This window comes from Bos taurus, chromosome 28 (assembly GCF_002263795.3).
Source record: "Bos taurus isolate L1 Dominette 01449 registration number 42190680 breed Hereford chromosome 28, ARS-UCD2.0, whole genome shotgun sequence".
NCBI lineage: Eukaryota > Metazoa > Chordata > Mammalia > Artiodactyla > Bovidae > Bos > Bos taurus.
Genome location: NC_037355.1, coordinates 11521976 through 11541665, shown reverse-complemented (window position 1 = coordinate 11541665; position 19690 = coordinate 11521976). Strand labels below are relative to the sequence as shown.

The window sequence follows — 19690 nt, the reverse complement described above, 5'->3', positions numbered from 1 at the left end:
TTATAAGGGAGGTTTTCATGCAAGTACTTACAAATTTGGAGCTACCTTTCAATTTTAAAAAATTAAAAATTTTAAATATTTATTATTAATAGATAAGTTATCTGGTAAAATTGAGAGTTTATTGTGTTTTATCTAAGTGTACTGTATATATAAAGAGACACTCCTTTCCCCAAGACCTAGGCAAAATTAATCTAAATCACCAGATAATGATTAGTAAAAAAATCCATTTCCTTCCTTCAAATTTCACTGAAGTAACTGAAGAGCTTCCCTGGTGGCTCAGCAGTAAAGAATCTGCCTACCAATGCAGGAGATGTGGGTTGCATCCCTAGGTGGGAAAGAGTCCCTGGAGAAAGAAATGGCAAACCACTCCAGTATTCTTGCCTGTGAAATCACATGGGCAGAGGAGCCTGGCGGGCTACAGTCCATGGTGTGGCAAAAGGGTCAGACATGACTTCGTGACTAAACAAGAACACCACCACTTGGGCTGAAGGCGGGTAGTTCTTATGTTCTCAAAGCTTCTTCTCATTTTAAGTTCCTGCTTCTTCTGAATTTCATCAATTTCAGTGTCTTATTCATATAGTCCTTACGCCAAGTTCTGTAGACTAGATAGAATCCAGTTCCTTAATGTCCTTCTAGAAAATGTACATAGATTTTACTGAGCACTTAGGGGAGATATAGACACACTTCAAACTAAACAACAGGTATGCCTGTTTTCTTAAAAGTGAAAAACATTTCGGCATACTAGGAAATGGATAATAGTAAAGTCATGGGACTGGTTGAGAGTACAGAGTCAGTGAGGTAAGAAGAGAAGTCTAATGCCAGATCCATGGGGCATGGTAATATGGTCAAGAAAATGCGGCAGAATCAACCAAAAAGGGTGAAAAGGGACAGCCAGTGAATTGAGAAGTTGTTATCCTGGGTCGGGAAGATCTGCTGGAGAAGGGATAGGCTACCCGCTCCAGTATTCTTGGGCTTCCATTGCGGCTCAGCTGGTAAAGAATCTGCTCACAATACAGGAGACCTGGGTTCAATCCTTGGGTTGGGAAGATCCCCTGGAGAAGGGAAAAGATACACTCTCCAGTATTCTGGCTTGGAGAATTCCATGCACAGTAAAGTCCATGGGGTTGCAAAGAGTCGAACACGACTGAGCGACTTTCACTTTCACTTCACTATCCTGAAATAAAATGTCTAAAGGACAATGATATTTTTGCATGCTACAGAGAGCTCAAGTAATACAGAAGCTTACAGTTGTGAACTATATTTAGAAATCTGCAACCAAAATGAAAGTGATAGGAATCTCAGTGAAATGATATAATCTTATTAGGATAAGAAAGACTGGGAAGTAAGAGAGTATAAATGCAGTGAAGACATTTTTTCCTCTAGCTTTATTGAAATACAGTTGATGTTTTTGTTGTTGTTTAGTTGTGCTTGACTCTGCAACCCCACGGATTGTGTCCTGCCAGGCTCCTCTGTCCATAGGATTTCCCAGGCAAGAATATTGGAGTGGGCTGCCATTTCCTTCCCCAGGGGATCTTCTTGACCTAGGGACTGAGCCTGTGTCTCCTGGATTGCTGGCGAATTGTTTACTGCTGAGCTGACCACCATATAAGATTGAATTATATAGCATAGTGACTTAACTTACATATATTTTGAAATGATTACCACAGTAAGTTAAGTTAGCATGCACCATCTCCAATAGATACAAAAAAAGAAAAAATATTTTCTTCTGATGAGAACTCATGGCGTCTATTCTCTTTACAATTTTCAACTATGCCATACACCAGTGTCAGCTATAGTCATTGTGCTCTATGTTATATCCTTAGCAATTATTTATATTTTAACGGAAAGTTTGTACCTTTTGACCACCTTCATTCAATCTCTGTCCTCCCTAGCTCCCATCTCTGATAATACCAAATTTTATCTTACTTTCCATGAGTTTGTTTTGTTGTTAAAGTTCCACAAATAAGTGGTGATCATACAGTATTTCTCTTTCTCTATGTGTTTCACTTCCTTATGTCACTTAACATAGAGCCCACAGAGTCCATCCCTGTTGTTGCAAATGACAGGATGTCCTTCTTCTATGGTTAAATAGTATTCCATTTTTTGAATATACCACAACTTCTTCAGCTACTCATTTTTCAGTTGAACCCTTAGGTTATTTCCTTTTCTTGGCTATTATAAATAATGCTGCAAAGGGCACAAGGTTGCAGATACATCTCATATTTGTGTTTTTGTATTCCCAGAAGTGGAATTGCTGGACAATATGGTAGTTCTCTTTTTAATTTCTTGAGGAACCTCCATGCTATTTTCCATAGTGAGTGTACTAATAGTGTACAAATGTTCCCTTTTTTCCAAATTGTCATCAGACTTTGTTATCTCTTGTCTTTTTGATGATCACCATGCTAATGAAAATAGTAACACTCTCATTGTATTTTGGTTTATATTCACCTGATCATTAGTGATGTGGAGTACTTTTCATGCATTTTCTGACTATTTGGCTGCTTTCTTAGGAAAATGTCTATTCAGTTCCTCTGCTCATTAAAATGGGCTTCCCTGATAGTTCAGTTGGTAAAGAATCTGCCTGCACTACAGGAGACCCTGGTTTGATTCCTAGGTTGGAAAGATTCAATTAAATATAAAATAATAAAATTGTCTTCTATTGAGAGTTCTTTATATGTTTTACATACTAACCACTTATCAAAAATAAGATTTGCAAATATTTTTGATATAACATACTAATATGGTATGTTATATTTTCATTTTGCTGACTGTTTCCTTTGCTATACAGAAACTTTTTAGTTTGATGTACTCGTGTTTGTTTATTTTTTTACTTTCAGTTCAGTTCAGTCACTGAGTTGTGTCCGACTTTTTGCAATCCCATGGACTGCAGCACACCAGGCTTTCCTGTCCATTACCAACTCCCGAAGCCTACTTAAACTCATGTTTGATTACTGTATTGTTTAATACAGCTTAAAATCGGAAACTGTGAGGCCTTATGCATTGTTATTCTTGCTCAGGATTGCTTTTGTGGGTCCATGTAAATTTCAGGGATTGTTTATCCTACTTTTGTAAAAATACACAATTGAAATCTTGATAGAGATTGGTTGCATTGAATTTATAAATGGCTCCTGGTAGTATGGACACTTTAATATTTATTCTTCCAAACAATGAACATGGAATACTTTTCCATTTATTTTTCATCTTCTTCAATTACCCTCATCAATCTTCCAGTTTTCAGTGTTTAGCTCAGTCTCTCAGTTGTGTCCAACTCTTTGTGACCCCATGGACTGCAGCATGCCAGGCCTTCCTGTCCATCACCAACTCCCAGCGTTTACTCAAAGGCATTTCCATTGAGTCAGTGATGCCATCCAATCATCTCATCCTCTGTTGTCCCCTTCTCTTCCTGCCTGCAATCTTTCCCAGCATCAGGGTTTTTTCAAATGAGTCAGTTCTTTGCATCAGGTGGCCAAAGTATTGGAGTTTCAGTCCTTCCAATGAACATTCAGGACTGATTTCCTTTAGGATGGACTGGTTGGATCTCCTTGAAATCCCAGGGACTCTCAAGAGTCTTCTCCAACACCACAGTTCAAAACCATCAATACTTTGGTGCTCAGCTTTCTTTATAGTCCAACTCTCAATCCATATGTGACTACTGGAAAAACTGTAGCTTTAACAAGATGGACTATGTCGGCAAAGTAATGTCTCTGGTTTTTAATATGCTATCCAGGTTGGTCATAGCTTTTATTGCAAGGAGCAAGCATCTTTGAATTTAATGGCTGCAGTCACCATCTGCAGTGATTTTGAAACCCAAAAAAATAAAGTCTGTCACTGCTTCCACATCTATTTGTTATGAAGTGATGGCACCAGATGCCATGACCTTAGTTTTCTGAATGTTGAGCTTTAAGCCAACTTTTTCACTCTCCTCTTTCACTTTTATCAAAAGGCTCTTTGCACGATACTGGATGCTAGGGGCTAGTGCACTGGGACGACCCAGAGGGATGGTATGGGGAGGGAGGAGGGAGGAGGGTTCAGGATGGGGAACACATGTATACCTGTGGTGGATTCATTTTGATATTTGGCAAAACTAATACAATTATGTAAAGTTTAAAAATAAAATAAAATTAGAAAAAAAAAAAAAAAAGAGGCTCTTTAGTTCTTGGCTTTCTGCCATAAGGGTGGTGTCATCTGCATATTTTAGGTTATTGAGATTTCTCCCAGCAATCTTGATTCCAGCTTGTGCTTCATCTAGCCCAGCATTTCTCATGATGTACTCAGCATATAAATTAAATAAACAGGGTGACAATATACAGCCTTGATATAATCCCTTCCTGATATGGAACCAGTCTGTTGTTCCAGGTCTGTTGCTTCTTGACCTGCATACAGATTTCTCAAGAGGCAGGTCAGGTGGTCTGGTATTCCCATCTCTTAATATTTTCCACAGTTTGTTGTGATCCACACAGTCTAAGGCATTGGCATTGTCAATAAAGCAGAAATAGATTTTTTTTTTCTGGAACTCTCTTGCTTTTTCGATGATTCATAGGATGTTGTCAGTTTGATCTCTGGTTCCTCTTCCTTTTCTAAATCCAACTTGAACATCTGGAAGTTCACAGTTCACATACTGTTGAAGGCTGGCTTGGACAATTTTGAGCATTACTTTGCTAGTGTGTGAGATGAGTGCAATTGTGCGGTAGTTTGTGCATTATTTGGCATTGCCTTTCTTTGGGATCAGAATGAAAACTGAACTTTTCCAGTTTTCAGTGTAGAAATATTTTATGTCTTTGGTTAAATTTATTCCTAAGTTTTGGCACCCTACTCCAGTACTCTTGCCTGGAAAATCCCATGGATGGAGGAGCCTGGTGGGCTGCAGTCCATGGGGTCGCTGAGGGTCTGACACGACTGAGTGACTTCACTTTCACTTTTCACTTTCATTCATTGGAGAAGGAAATGGCAACCCACTCCAGTGTTCTTGCCTGGAGAATCCCAGGGACAGGGGAGCCTGGTGGGCTGCCGTCTATGGGGTTGCACAGAGTTGGATATGACTGAAGCGACTTAGCAGCAGCAGCAGTAGCATTCCTAAGTTTATTTATTTATTTATTTTGATGATTTTTGTTTGGAATCATTTTCTTTGTTTCTTTTTCAAATAATGAGTAGTGTACAGAAATTTTACTATTTTGCTTGCTAATTTTCTATTCTCCATATTTACTTAATTCATTAAGTAGATTTAGGATTTTGGGTGTGATCTTTAATAATTTCCCATATATAAAATTATGTCACCTGTAAATAGTGACCATTTACTTCTTCCTTTCTTATTCTAATGCCTTTTATTCCTCCTTCTTGCCTGAATGCTCTGACTAGGGTTTCAGTACTGTGTTGCATAGGAGTGGTGAGAGTGGGCAACCTTGTTTTTCCCCTATTTTAAAGAAAAAGCTATTAACATTTTAGTACTGAGTACAATGTTAGCCATGCGCTCCTCATGTATGACCTTTATTATATTGAATTATATTCCTTCTATTGTTAATTTGTTAAGAGTTTGTGTGTTTTGTTTTTTTTTTTAATTCATAAACACATGTTGAGCTTTGTCAAGTGCTTTTACTGCATCCAACATTCAGAAAACGAAGATCGTGGCATCTGGTTCCATCACTTCATGGGAGATAGATGGGAAAACAGTGGAAACAGTGTCAGACTTTATTTTTGGGGGCTCTAAAATCACTGCAGATGGTGACTGCAGCCATGAAGTTAAAAGACGCTTACTCCTTGGAAGGGAAGTTATGATCAACCTAGATAGCATATTCCAAAGCAGAGACATTACTTTGCCAACAAAGGTCCGTCTAGTCAAGGCTATGTTTTTTCCAGTGGTCATGTATGAATGTGAGAGTTGGACTGTGAATAAAGCTGAGGGCTGAAGAATTGATGCTTTTGAACTGTGGTGTTGGAGAAGACTCTTGAGCATCCCTTGGACTGCAAGGAGATCCAACCAGTCCATTCTAAAGGAGATCAGCCCTGGGTGTTCTTTGGAAGAAATGATGCTAAAGCTGCAACTTCAGTACTTTGGCCATCTCATGTGAAGAGTTGACTCGTTGGAAAAGACTCTGATGCTGGGAGGGATTGGGGGCAGGAGGAGAAGGGGACTACAGAGGATGAGATGGCTGCATGGTGTCACCGACTTGATAGACGTGAGTTTGAGTGAACTCCGGGAGTTGGTGATGGACAGGGAGGCCTGGCGTGCTGCGATTCATGGGGTCGCAAAGTGTTGGACACGACTGAGCAACTGAACTGAACTGAACTGATTAACATGATTTTCATATCCTTTTCATGTGATATATCACAATTATTGATTTGTTTATGTGAACCAGCATTTTGTTACAGGAATAAATTCACTTTATCATGATGGATAGTTCTTTTAATGTGCTACTAATTTCAGTTTACTAGTATTTTATTGAGGATTTTTATACCTATAGTCATCAGGGATATTGGCCTGTAGTTTTCTTTTCATGTACTCTCCCTTTATGGCTTTAGTATCAGAGTAATTCTGGCCTCATAAAGTGAATTTAGGAATGGTCGATAACTTTTATATTTTGGAAAATTTTGAGAAGAATTTTCATAGATTTTTCTTTAAATATTTGGTAAAACTTTTTATTGAAGCCATCTGGTCCTGAGAGTTTTGTTTCCAGGTGGTAGTTTTTTGATTACTGATTCAATCTCCTTATTAATAATTGGTCTGTTCAACTTTTCTACTTGTTCCTGGTATAGTCTTGGTTGGTCATCTATTTTAATAATTTTCCTATTTCTTCTAGGTTGTTCAGTTTATTGGCATATAGTTAGTCACAGTAAATTCTTAAGATCTTTCTTTTTTTTTTTTTCAAAGTTTAAAATCAAATTTATTTTTTACTGATAGCTTTTTTGTGGATAGTGATATGAAATGATATGAAATGAAATGAAATGATAGCTCATTTCATTTACATGAGCTTTTAACTCTTCAGTTGATCCCTTGTGAGCCATCTCCATGGGCCACACTGATTTCATGTGGTTCCCTAAGTATCTTTCATATTTCTGTGCTATCAATCGAAATATCTCCTCTTTCACTTATAATTTTGTTAATCTGGATCCACTCTCTTTTTTCCCTTGATTAGTCTAGCTGAAGTTTTGTCAATTTTGTTTACCTTTTCAAAGAACCAACACTTAGTTTTGTTAATAACCAAACCATTTTTAAAGGTCATTGATTTTAAAGGGTAGAAGACACTAGATCAGTATGTACAGTGCCAGGAGTTTGGGGTTCGGTTTGGTTTTGTTTTTATTCTAGAGATATCATAGTTGTTCTGAATTTACTCACCCCTGGCTCATTTACATTATTAGTGTGAAACTAAACATACCCACACACAAAATTAGAATAAAATCATAAATAAATATTTTTGAACTGGAAGACTTCTATTATCTTACCTTGTTCAACCTATTCTACATGTCATTTCTTACCTCATTCATTCTGTGATTAAGCAAGGAATGAGTTTTCCCTTTTCTTTCACTTGCCTCATCCTGTCAATGAGTCAACAAATCAAGCACAACTTGTCAGGCTCCCTTGCCAACAGAAAAACCAAGAAAAAGAAGTCACGATTATTTTCATCTACTGAAGTCATCAAGCTCTAGTAGCTGAAACTTAATAAAATTCTTGCTAAAATCCTATTTTACAGTAGAGCACAAGCAACACAATTAGCAGCATGCAGCAAGTGTCAGGTGAGTTGTCATTCAGTCGCTAAGTCATGTCTGACTCTTTGCAACCCCGTGGACTGCAGCACACAAGGCCTCCCTGTCCATCACCGTCTTCTGCAGTTCATGTCCATTGAATCAGTGATGCCATCCAGCCATCTCATCCTCGATCACCCTCTTCTCCTTCTGCCTTCAATCTTTCCCAGCATCAGGGTCTTTTCCACAGCTGTTCATCAGAGGACAGGAAAGGTCTATTAAGATAGATGAGGTCAAGAAGAGAGAATAGCATCAGAAGCTGTAGTGCATGGGTGTTCACTCTCTAGCCATTCTACTAATAATTTCTGTCTGAGCCCTTTATGGTTGAGGCTTACTACAGGTTAGCAACTTTATTAACATTTTCAAAAACTCAACTTTTGGCTTTGTTAATTGTGTTTGTTATTTATCTGCTTTCAATTCCATTGTTTTCCTATTTTTTTAACTTTTCTACATTTAATCCCTTTTACTTTAATTTTCTATTCTTTTTCAAATTTCTTATGGTGGAAGGTTTTCAAGCTTCATTAATTGAAATTTTCTTCATCTTAATAATCATATAAAGCTATACATTTTTTACAAAACACTAATTTTTATATTTTCCACAAATTTTGATGTATTTTTTTTCTTAAACATTCATTCAGTTCAGTTCAGTTGCTCAGTCATGTCCGAGTCTTTGTGACCCCAAGGACTGCAGCATTCCAATCCTCCCTGTCCATCACCAACTCCCGGAGTTCACTCAGACTCACGTCCATCAAGTCAGTGATGCCATCCAGCCATCTCATCCTCTGTCGTCGCCTTTTCCTCCGGCCCTCAATCTTTCCCAGCATCAGGGTCTTTTCAAATGAGTCAGCTCTTCATATCAGGTGGCCAAAGAATTGGAGTTTAGCTTCAGCATCAGTCCTTCCAATGAACACCTAGGACTAATCTCATTTAGGATGGACTGGTTGGTTTGCCTTGCAGTCCAAGGGACTCTCGAGAGTCTTCTCCAACACCACAGTCCAAAAGCATCAATTCTTCGGTGCTCAGCTTTCTTTATAGTCCAACTCTCACATCCATACAGGGCTACTTGAAAAACCATAGCCTTGACTAGATGGACCTTTGTTAATAAAGTAATGTCTCTGCTTTTTAATAAGCTATCTAGGTTGGTCATAACTTTCCTCCCAAGGAGTAAGTGTCTTTTAATTTCATGGCTGCAGTCACCATCTGCAGTGATTTTGGAGCCCCCAAAAATAAAGTCAGCCATTGTTTCCACTGTTTCCCCATCTATTTGCCATAAAGTGATGGGACTGGATGGCATGATCTTAGTTTTCTGAATGTTGAGTTTTAAGCCAACTTTTTCAGTCTCTTCTTTCACTTTCATCAAGAGGCTCTTTAGTTCTTCTTCACATTCTGCCAAGGGTGGTTCATCTGCATATCTGAGGTTATTGATATTACTCCCGGCAATCTTGATTCCAGATTGTGCTTCTTCCAGCCCAGCGTTTCTCATGATGTACTCTGCATGTAAGTTAAATAAGCAGGGTGACAGTATACAGCCATGATGTACTTTTTTTCCTGTTTGAAACCTGTCTGTTATTCCATGTCCAGGTCTAACTGTTGCTTCCTGATTTGCATACAGGTTTCTCAAGAGGCAGGTCGGGTGGTCTGGTATTCCCGTCTCTTTCAGAATTTTACACAGTTTATTATGATCCATTCAGTCAAAGGCATTGGCATAGTCAATAAATCAGAAATAGATATTTTTTCTGGAACTCTCTTGCTTTTTTGATGATCCAGCGGATGTTGGCAATTTGATCTCTGGTTTCTCTGCCTTTTCTAAAACCAGCTTGAACATCTGGAAGTTCATGGTTCAAGTATTGCTAAGCCTGGCTTGGAGAATTTTGAGCTTTACTTTACTAGTGTGTGAAATGAGTGCAATTGTGAGGAAGTTTGAGCATCCTTTGGCATTGCCTTTCTTTGGGATTGGAATGAAAACTGACCTTTACAGTCTGTGGCCACTGCTGAGTTTTCCAAATTTGCTGACATATTGAGTGCAGCACTTTTACAGCATCATCTTTTAGGATTTGAAATAGCCTAACTGGAATTCTGTCACCTGCACTAGGTTTGTTTATAGTGATGCTTCCTAAGTCCCACTTGACTTCACATTCCAGGATATCTGGCTCTAGGTGAGTGATCATAACATCATGATTATCTGGATCATGAAGATCTTTTTTGTACAGTTCTTCTGTGTATTCTAGCCACCTCTTCTTAATATCCTCTGCTGCTGTTAGGTCCATACCATTTCTGTCTTTTATTGAGCCCATCTTTGCATGAAATGTTCCCTTGGTATCTCTAATTTTCTTGACAAGATCTCTAGTTTTTCTCATTCTATTGTTTTCTTCTAGTTCTTTGCTTTGATCGCTGAGGAAGGCTTTCTTATCTCTCCTTGCTATTCCTTGAAATTCTACATTCAGATGCTTATATCTTTCCTTTTCTCCTTTGCTCTTTGCTTCTCTTCTTTTCACAGCTATTTGTAAGCCATTCAACATCATGGTAATCCAAGTCTATGCTCTAACCAGTAATGCTGAAGAAGCTGAAGTTTCACAGTTGTATGAAAATATACATGACTTTTTAGAACTAACACCCCCAAAAGACGTTTCATTATAGGGGACTGGAATTCCAAAGTTAGAAATCAAGAAACACCTGGAGTAACAGGCAAATTTGGCCTTGGAGTACAGAATTAGGTAGCACAAAGGCTAATAGAGTTTTGCCAAGTGAACGCACTGGTCATAGCAAACACCCTCTTCTAACAACACAAGAGAAGACTCTCCACATGGACATCACCAGATGGCCAACACCTAAATCAGATTAATTATATTCTTTGCAGCTAAAGATGGAGAAGCTCTATACAGTCGGTAAAAACAAGACCGGGTGCTGACTGTGGCTCAGATCATGAACTCCTTATTGCCAAATTCAGACTTAAATTGAAGAAAGTGGGGAAATCACTAGACCAATCAGGTATGGCCTAAGTCAAATCCCTTATGATTACACAGTGGAAGTGAGATATAGATTTAAGGGATTAGATTTGATAGACAGAGTGCTTGATGAACTATGGATAGAGGTTTGTGACATTGTACAGGAGACAGGAATCAAGACCATCCTCCAAAAAAAGGAAATGCAAAATGCAGAGATAAGTATTATTCCTCAATATTAATTAAAGGTTAAATAATTTATCAAAGTTACATCTTTTCATGCAATTCTCATTCAAGGCAATAAGTTTGTTATTTTCTGTGTCCTTTGGTACTTAATAGAGAAAAAATAAAGGCATATGTTCCCAGGTTTTAGCCAAATTTCTTAACAGCCAATTTAATCATACTTTATCTGTTCTTTTTATTTCCTGGACTCAAAATAATGCATTGCTTTGCTGGCAGCATGACAAAAGACAGGATCAACTGGAGCAGTGTATCCATTATTAAATTAACTCTCGTCAGTAATCAGCTTCTAAAAACACTCCTGGGAGAATAAAAGTTGTAAAAGTTGACATGTAGTCCAAAAAACCCCCCAAATAAATGTAAAAGACCTTTAGAAAAATACTACTTTGGTCAATAACAGTTTAATAGGATTGTTAGGAAGGGTGCTGTCCTCAAGTTTCTAGGCTGCCAGTAGACATCAAAGGCATTTTTGAAAGCCTTTTTATCTTTTTTCTGTACCTGCTATTTCAAAGAATCATACGGTTCATTCTCATGTCCTTGCACTATTTTTTTCTAGCAGGGAATGTCCTTCAAAGATAATATGAGCCCCACCTCCATGAGATGGAGTAATAAGATGTATGTTTTTCTTTTTGTAGCACAGAGGAAAAGTTCAGATGAATTCAAGCATACGTAGGTGGCAAGCTCTTCATATAATATCCAGAGCAGGGAATTACAAATAAGTGTAGTGAGGTTGCAGAAAGTCTACATGGGCATTTAGTAAGGTAATCTCAATTAAAGGAAAACACTTAGTAAAGGGCTTAGACACTTTCCATAGAGATTTTCAACAGAGCAACAGTTTTGTATCAAGATTTGTGAATATGGTTTATGGTTAAAAATAATTATGTATAACAGAGTACAGTATATCTCCTATTGATAGTGGAGAAAGACTCAACAGGCAAATTTGAAATTGAGTTTTGGTTATCTTATATTAAGCACGTTGTTGTTCCGTTGCTAAGTCGTGTCCGACTCTGCAACCACATGGACTGTAGCATAGCAGGCTTCCCTGTCCTTCACTGTCTCCTGGAGTTGGTTCAGCTCTTGTCCTTGGAGTCAGTGATGCCATCCAACCATCTCATCCTCTGTTTCCCCCTTCCAATTCTACCCTTAATCTTGGTCAGCATCAGGTCTTTTCCCAGTGAACTGGCTGTTTGCATCAAGTGGCCGAAGTATTGGAACTTCAGTTCTTTTAATGAATATTCAGTTCAGTTCAGTAGTTCAGTTGTGTCCGACTCTTTGCGACCCTATGAATTGTAGCATGCCAGGCCTCCCTGTCCATCACCAACTCCCTGAGTTCACACAAACTCACGTTCATCAAGTCAGTGATGCCATCCAGCCATCTCATCCTCTGTCGTCCACTTTTCCTCCTGCCCCCAATCCCTCCCAGCATCAGAGTCTTTTCCAATGAGTCAACTCTTCACATGAGGTGGCCAAAGTACTGGAGTTTCAGCTTTAGCATCATTCCTTCCAAACAACACCCAAGACTGATCTCCTTTAGAATGGACTGTTTGGATCTCCTTGCAGTCCAAGGAACTCTCAAGAGTCTTCTCCAACACCACAGTTCAAAAGCGTCAATTCTTCAGCAGTCAGCTTTCTTCACAGTCCAACTCTCACATCCATACATGACTACTGGAAAAACCATAGCCTTGACTAGACAGACCTTTGTTGGCAAAGTAATGTCTCTGCTTTGGAATATGCTATCTAGGTTGGTCTTAACTTTCCTTCCAAGGAGTAAGCATCTTTTAATTTCATGGCTGCCATAACCTTCTGCAGTGATTTTGGAGCCCAAAAAAATAAAGTCTGAGAGTTTCCCCATCTATTGCCATGAAGTGATGTAAACGGATGTCATGATCTTCGTTTTCTGAATGTTGAGCTTTAAGCCAACTTTTTCACTCTCCTCTTTCACTTTCATCAAGAGGCTTTTTAGTTCCTCTTCACTTTCTGCCATAAGGGTGGTGTCATCTGCATATCTGAGGTTATTGAGATTTCTCCTGGCAATCTTGATTCCAGCTTGTGCTTCTTCCAGCCCAGCGTTTCTCATGATGTGTTCTGCATATAAGTTAAATAATCAGGGTGACAATATACAGCCTTGAGGTACTCCTAGGTAGGTTTATGCTTAAATTCAGTTAAAAATACCAGCTCTATTACCCAGGAATTATTATTAGTTCCTCAAGACATGAAGAAGGAAAGAATGTTCTCCTATAGCTATAATATACAATAATACAGTGGTGATAAAAAATATATTAATGTGCTGCACCTGCAGGCAAAATCCTGCCCTTATTGATGGAGCTGGCATGTTGATGGACTGTGAAAGAGACAATTCCTTAAGTATTCTTTCAGTGGCCAAATCTCGTTTGTTTCATTAATAGTCTTACTGTAAACTGAATATTTAGGTCCCCTCAAAATTAACACATTACAGCTTACCTACCAATATGATGGTGGTGTTCAGATGTAGAGCTTTGGGGAGGTTATTAGGTCATGCATGTGTGTTTGAGACTTGTGTCTTTATAAAATAGACCTCAAGAGCTTGTTCTTCCTCCCAGAATGTGAGGACACACACAATTAAAAGATTTAAACAACTAAAATGAGTGCAAATGCTGGGATCTGGCAGAAATGCTATTGAGACAACAGGTTCTCAACAAGAAATAGAGTTCAACATGGAATAGGAGGGGAGCAGTGATAAGTACAAATAAAACTTTTCTTGTTTATACCACATTGCATTGAGATTCCTCATTAAACATAAACGTATGCTAGAAAGTGATAAATAAATCAGTAGTTTTATACATCAATATGTGATCCTAAATAGGTGTGGAATTCAAGGAAACAGTTTATTTTATTTTATTTCTTTAACTGGATGTTACTACAAGCAAAGTATGCTTCACTCTGCTGTAAATATATCATTTAATTTATTAATATTCTTTCCTGCTTCACCAAAGTCATATTTCATGATCCTTTCTCTATTTCCTTTCCAAAATATGCGATATCACTACAATACAATAAAGCAAAAAAAAAAAAAAAAAAACAAGTGATTTATGGAATCAGTCTCAGCATTTTATTTTCATTACTTATTTTTTTACCACCTTGGATATACATAAAGACTTTAATGGATATTTTTGGCTTTTGAATCAAAGGAAGGACTCAACTAGAAGGACTTCAGATTTTACTGTAAAAAAATCCAAAAGCCAGTTTAAAAGTCAGAGTTGGTCCCTTGTTTATTTAGTCACTGAATAGATTTTTATTCATAAAGCAAATACACTGTACTAGAACCTGTGGTACCTTTAGTGAAGGAGAAGATGATGTCTAACAAATTACCACAAATTAGCAGCTTAAAACTGCACAAATTTATAATTTTCCTGGCCTAGGCTTCTACCAGCTGAGGTCAAGGTTTTGATCAGGGCTGTGTTCTTATCTGGAGCTCAGAATCCTCTTCCAAATTCACTTCTTGTGTTCAGGATTCAGCTCCTTGGAATTGTAGAACTGTGTTTTCCATCTTCTTGCTGGCTCTTGCTGGAGTCAGTCTTAGCTCTGAGAAGCTGCCCTCGGGTCCTAAGCACAAGACTCTCTCCTCCTGCAGTGTCTGTATTAATCACGCAGTCATGTCCAACTCTTTGTGACCCCATGAACTGTAGCCCACCAGGCTCCTCTGGTCCATGGGATTTCCCAGCAGGAATATACTGGAGTAGGTTGCAATTTCCTTCTCCAGGGGATCTTCCTGACCCAGGGATCCAACCCCAGTGTCCTGCATTTCAGGCAGATTCTTTACTGTCTGAGCCACCAGGGAACCTACTCCTGCAGTAGGACTTTTTCAAGGCCAAAAAGAGAAACTCTTTCTTTTCGAATTTATCTCTGCAGTCTAAGACAGTCTTATGTAATTCAACTTAATAGAGTGATTGCTCCATGTTCATAGGCCCCACTCACACCGGGAGGGAATTATACAATATGTATACACCAGGAGCCAGGAATCTTGGAAGTCATCTCAGAATTTCTACAAGGACACCAACTCTCAAAGATCTTTTCCAACAAGGAGAGAAGATGTATTTCGGATGGCATCACTGACTCGATGGACGTGAGTCTCAGTGAACTCTGGGAGTTGGTGATGGACAGGGAGACCTGGCGTGCTGCCATTCATGGGGTCGCACAGAGTCGGACACGACTGATCTGATCTGATGATATGGAATTCAGCCCCTCTATTGACCTATCCTTCCTACATTTCAAATAGAGCATCTGAATATTAGGATTAAATATTTAAAATCTATTACTATACAGTAAATGTACTATAGTAGAGTCGGAGTTGACATATCTAATTAGCATACCATTTTTTCAAGCTGACAATAAAAGAAATCAGGTGTATATTTTATATAGTTTGCAAATATGATGTATATATTTTGGAGAACTGTTTTTCTTATCTGACCTTGTTATGTGTGCTGAGTTGCTTCAGTTGTGTCCAACTTTTTGCGGCCCCATGGACTGTGGCCTGCCAGGCTCCTCTGTCCATGGGATTTTCCAGGCAAGAATCCTGGAGTGGGTTGCCATGCCCTCCTCTAGGGGATCTTATGGACCCAGGTATCTAACTCCTGTCTCTTACATCTCCTGCATTGGCCAGCAGGTTTTTTACAACTAGTGACACTTGGGACACTCATTTGACCCATTATGAACATTTTCTATTGTATTATTGTTTCTCATGAGAATTTTATGAGAAATTTATTGCATCCATTGCTATACTTATAATGACTCATAGGAATACTTTAGGTTGGTATGTCATCACATTGATTTTTCCTATTAAACAAACAGTAAGCTTTTTCCACTCAAATGTTACCATTTTTGATAATATGATTGATATTTTGTGTTTACATATGCTATATATGAAATATAGTTTTATCTTATAATTTAAGTATTCACTCAGATATATTTTATTTTGTGGCTATGCATTGATAAAATTGCTTCACAAAGTACAGTACCAATTAGAACCCTAGTTTTTGTTTAAGAGAACTAATAGATTGTTATTTAAGCTTGAAACAACTACACTGAAACTTATTTGATTTTGTAAACATTAAAAATGTTTGAATGCTAAATCCTATAGAAGCATTGAAAGACATCTAGGAATTCATCAGTATAAATGTCTGAATTTTACAGATGAAGAAACTGCATTCTCTAGAGGTTTCTTTGAGGCTGTTCTAGGTCACACGGCTAATAATTGTCAGAAATGGATGAAAAACAGCTCTCATATCCAGCGCAATCCTTTTGCATTGTAGATGTGCTTCTTAGAATTTGGTGGCTTTCAGATCATTTCCTTGGGGACTATGAAAAAACAAATTAAGAGGCCCACTTTTGTGGATTCTGAATCAATCTATTTTTATTCTGTAAAAGCACTCATTTGATTCTGACACAGGCTATTTGGGAGGCTATCATACTCAGCAAACTACTAACAAATCTGTTATATATATAAAGAACTTTTTTAAAAGAGAAAAGAGAAAAAAAATATGAAGATTTGGAATCTGCCCTTGCTTTAAGCTGAGAGTTTCTGTTTTCCCTAATGAATCTGAGACAGACTCAATATACTTATTTATTGTTCTTGTCTTTAAAGGCAATACAATTTCTAGTTTTATGAGAAATTTATGAGAAATTTTATGAGAAATTTAAAGGTCACATGTCAGTTATAAAAAATCTCAGCACCATAAAAAGATATAAAGTGAAAAAAAACCTTCCCTATCACTCCAAGGACACTTCCCAAAGATAACTTCAGGGAATGGAGTATCCATTTTTTTTTTTTTTTCTAGGCAATTTTTTAAGTGTTTAAGCATAAATCTATGAGTGAATTTTTCTTATGTGAATGTCAATGTATATTGATATTATATGAACTGTTCTGCGATTTCCTTTTTCCACTTAATATATCGGGCTTCATTCCAGTATCACAGGTCTATATATATATATATATATATATATATATATATATATTTTTTTTTTAATGGTTGCATAGCATCTTTGGCAACCCACTCCAGTGTTCTTGCCTGGAGAATACCAGGGACCGGGGAGCCTGGTGGGCTGCTGTCTATGGGGTCGCATAGAGTTGGACATGACTGAAGCGACTTAGCAGCAGCAGCATCTTATTACACAGCTACATCAATACTTTCTTAATCAATGCCCTACAACAACATACTCAAGCATCTGTCCTACTTTTGTGCTATTACAAACAATGCTTTAGTGAACTCCACTTTGGACATTTACTGTTTTGTCTTTCTATGGCTATTTTTTTAAGGTAGACTGCCTATAGATCAAAATATATTTTCATTTAAAATTTCCATTAAAAAGCCATTTACTTTCAGTAGAATTTAATAGTGTATTTTTCCATCTTTACTAGTACAGAATACTGTCAATCTCTTTAATATTTATCATTATAGTAGATAAACTGTAACATCATAGTAATAGATAATATATATGCAGTGCTTACTGTGGCTAAACATCTCATGAATGCTTAAGAAGTTTAATTTAATTAATCCTGGAATCAATCTATGAATTGCAACTATCTTCATTCTTCAGATGAGGAAATTGAGGCACAGAAAGGTTAACTGATGGGTCTGAGGCCACAAGACCAGCCAGGTTTTAGAGTTGAGATTTGTACATAGATTGTCTGATTGTGTAACTCTAGAGTCCTGGTTTTCAAAAGGAGCACTCAACTACTTCAGCATTCATAAATTTTAGGGTAATGTTTAATATTCTGTAAGTTTTAAAGGTTCAGTAAGTATAAACTTATTCATCAAGTTTTGTATTTAAAATTCTAGGTCATGCCCTTGCCCAGCAAGCTCCTGTTATTTATGAGTTATTTGTAAAAAAGGAAATTAGAAAATATATTTCCATTGTATTATATCTCTTTTTCAGGTGATTTAAGCTAATTTTCTACAATACAGTCATTTTAATCTTATTTAATCAGTCTTTCTATTTGGGCATCTGGGTATGGCTTAGCATTATAAATATACTCATTTATATATTAAGTTAATATTTTCAGAATAATTTCTAATTTGATTATAAGTAGACATTAAAAGACATGTATATGTATTTTGATTTCTATCAAATTTATTTTGGTAATTCTTTTTAAATGTGTTACAAAAGGTTATTATACCAAATATTAGTGTTGTTATGGCCAAAAAGAGAATTTGATGTAAAGTGAGTAATATTTCAATAGCAAATTCAATATAAATTTTAATCTACTTTAATTTAATCATGTAAGGTATATTATTGGGAATAAAAATGTTAGAAGAAAATATACAAACATTGTTATTATAACTTAGAGTGATAGAATCATGGACTGTTTTTACTTTTTTCTTTTCTCCAACAAACCATCTCTACTACTTTGAAATTCTCTTCATTTTTGTCAATTAATTTTACACTGTAATATAGGGCCAGAAAAAAAAGAGATTATTTTCCTTAGCTTGTAATAAATGCCATAGAAATATATGTACTTATTCTCTATTGCATGAATCTAAAATAGCTAGTTTTTTCTTAAAATGTCTGGGATATGAGGAATAGTGTTACATCATTTTCTTGTTGCTTTTCTGTATTCCCTTAAATTAAAAGTCTGGTCATGCATATTTTTAAAGATGAAGCATAATTTCCTAAGAAGGAAAACATAACTCATTAATAAATTATAATTTAAGGTAATGTAAGAGCTGTATGTCAGAGTGAGAATGCAGCAGATCTGGTTTCCAAGGTGAGACCCAAGCAGACGGTGTGTAAAAACAGTATGTCAGCCTTGACATGAGCTGGTCCGTACCACGCACACAAGCAAAGGAGAGAACTTAACAATGATAAGGCACAGTGCGGCTTTCCAGCATCACAAAATAGCATGTTCAGGAAGACCATATTTATTGTGAAGTAGGGAGATGCCTTCCCATTCTCAAAGCTGCAACTCTGTTGATAGTATTGTTTTTAGAGATCATTCTTAAAGAATCTTAAAGGATCTTCAAATATTTGGTAGAGCAGCATCATTTTAAAATATTTTACACATTTACAAAAAGGCTTTCCTTTTTACCTCCCTTCATTTTATAACTCCATTTTTGTAGGTTTAAGCAACTTCTTCCTCATCTATAAAACTCTGTGTGTGTTTATAGGTATGTGTTCTACTCTACATTTTTTAGTGTTTTTTCTTATGTGGCCTTATTAATTTTTTCCCTGTGGATCATTGACTCTTATTATTAAGTAGGATACCTATACCTGTGTTATGATGAGAATAAAGATTTTAAAAAGTTAGTGAAACAAAGCAAACTAAATATTAGCACAATCACTGCCATTGTATTTTTCCATTTAAGTTTTTCACATTTGACTGGATAGTTAGAAGTTCTTTTATAATCAATATAAATTTCTTCTATCACTGGAAAGAACCATAAGACTTTGGATTCACCTGTTTTATAAGAAAAATACTTGGACTATAGAAGCCAAATCTCCTGGCTTTAAACTAATCCATGTCAACATGATAACAAATGTTCTAGGACAGCAAAATAGCAACTGCTCATTTGGCCAAGACGGTGAAAAACATTGCAGATTTCAAATCCCTCACATATGTCTTCCTTCATTAAAATGTAGCTGCTTTGAGTCTTAAGTCCCCTGGTACTCTGTGCCTCAGTCATTTAAGTCAACTTGACATCTGCTCAGAATTAGTCGCTGTGCCCACTTGGTCTAATGGGATTCGCTCATGTGGAAAGTAAGCAGCACGCTTAGAATGAGAGCCTAATGTTTTCCTG

General features: G+C 37.0%; 1 long non-coding RNA gene across 1 annotated transcript in view; it reads left to right on the top strand.

The window, feature by feature from the left end:
- Positions 1–15184, top strand: part of LOC132344163 (uncharacterized) — a 46004-nt gene extending 30820 nt beyond the window's left edge. Inside the window, exon 3 of the long non-coding RNA XR_009493298.1 lies at positions 14863–15184. This is a non-coding gene — a long non-coding RNA (uncharacterized lncRNA). The remainder of the gene's footprint in view (positions 1–14862) is intronic.
- Positions 15185–19690: the final 4506 nt, after the last annotated feature.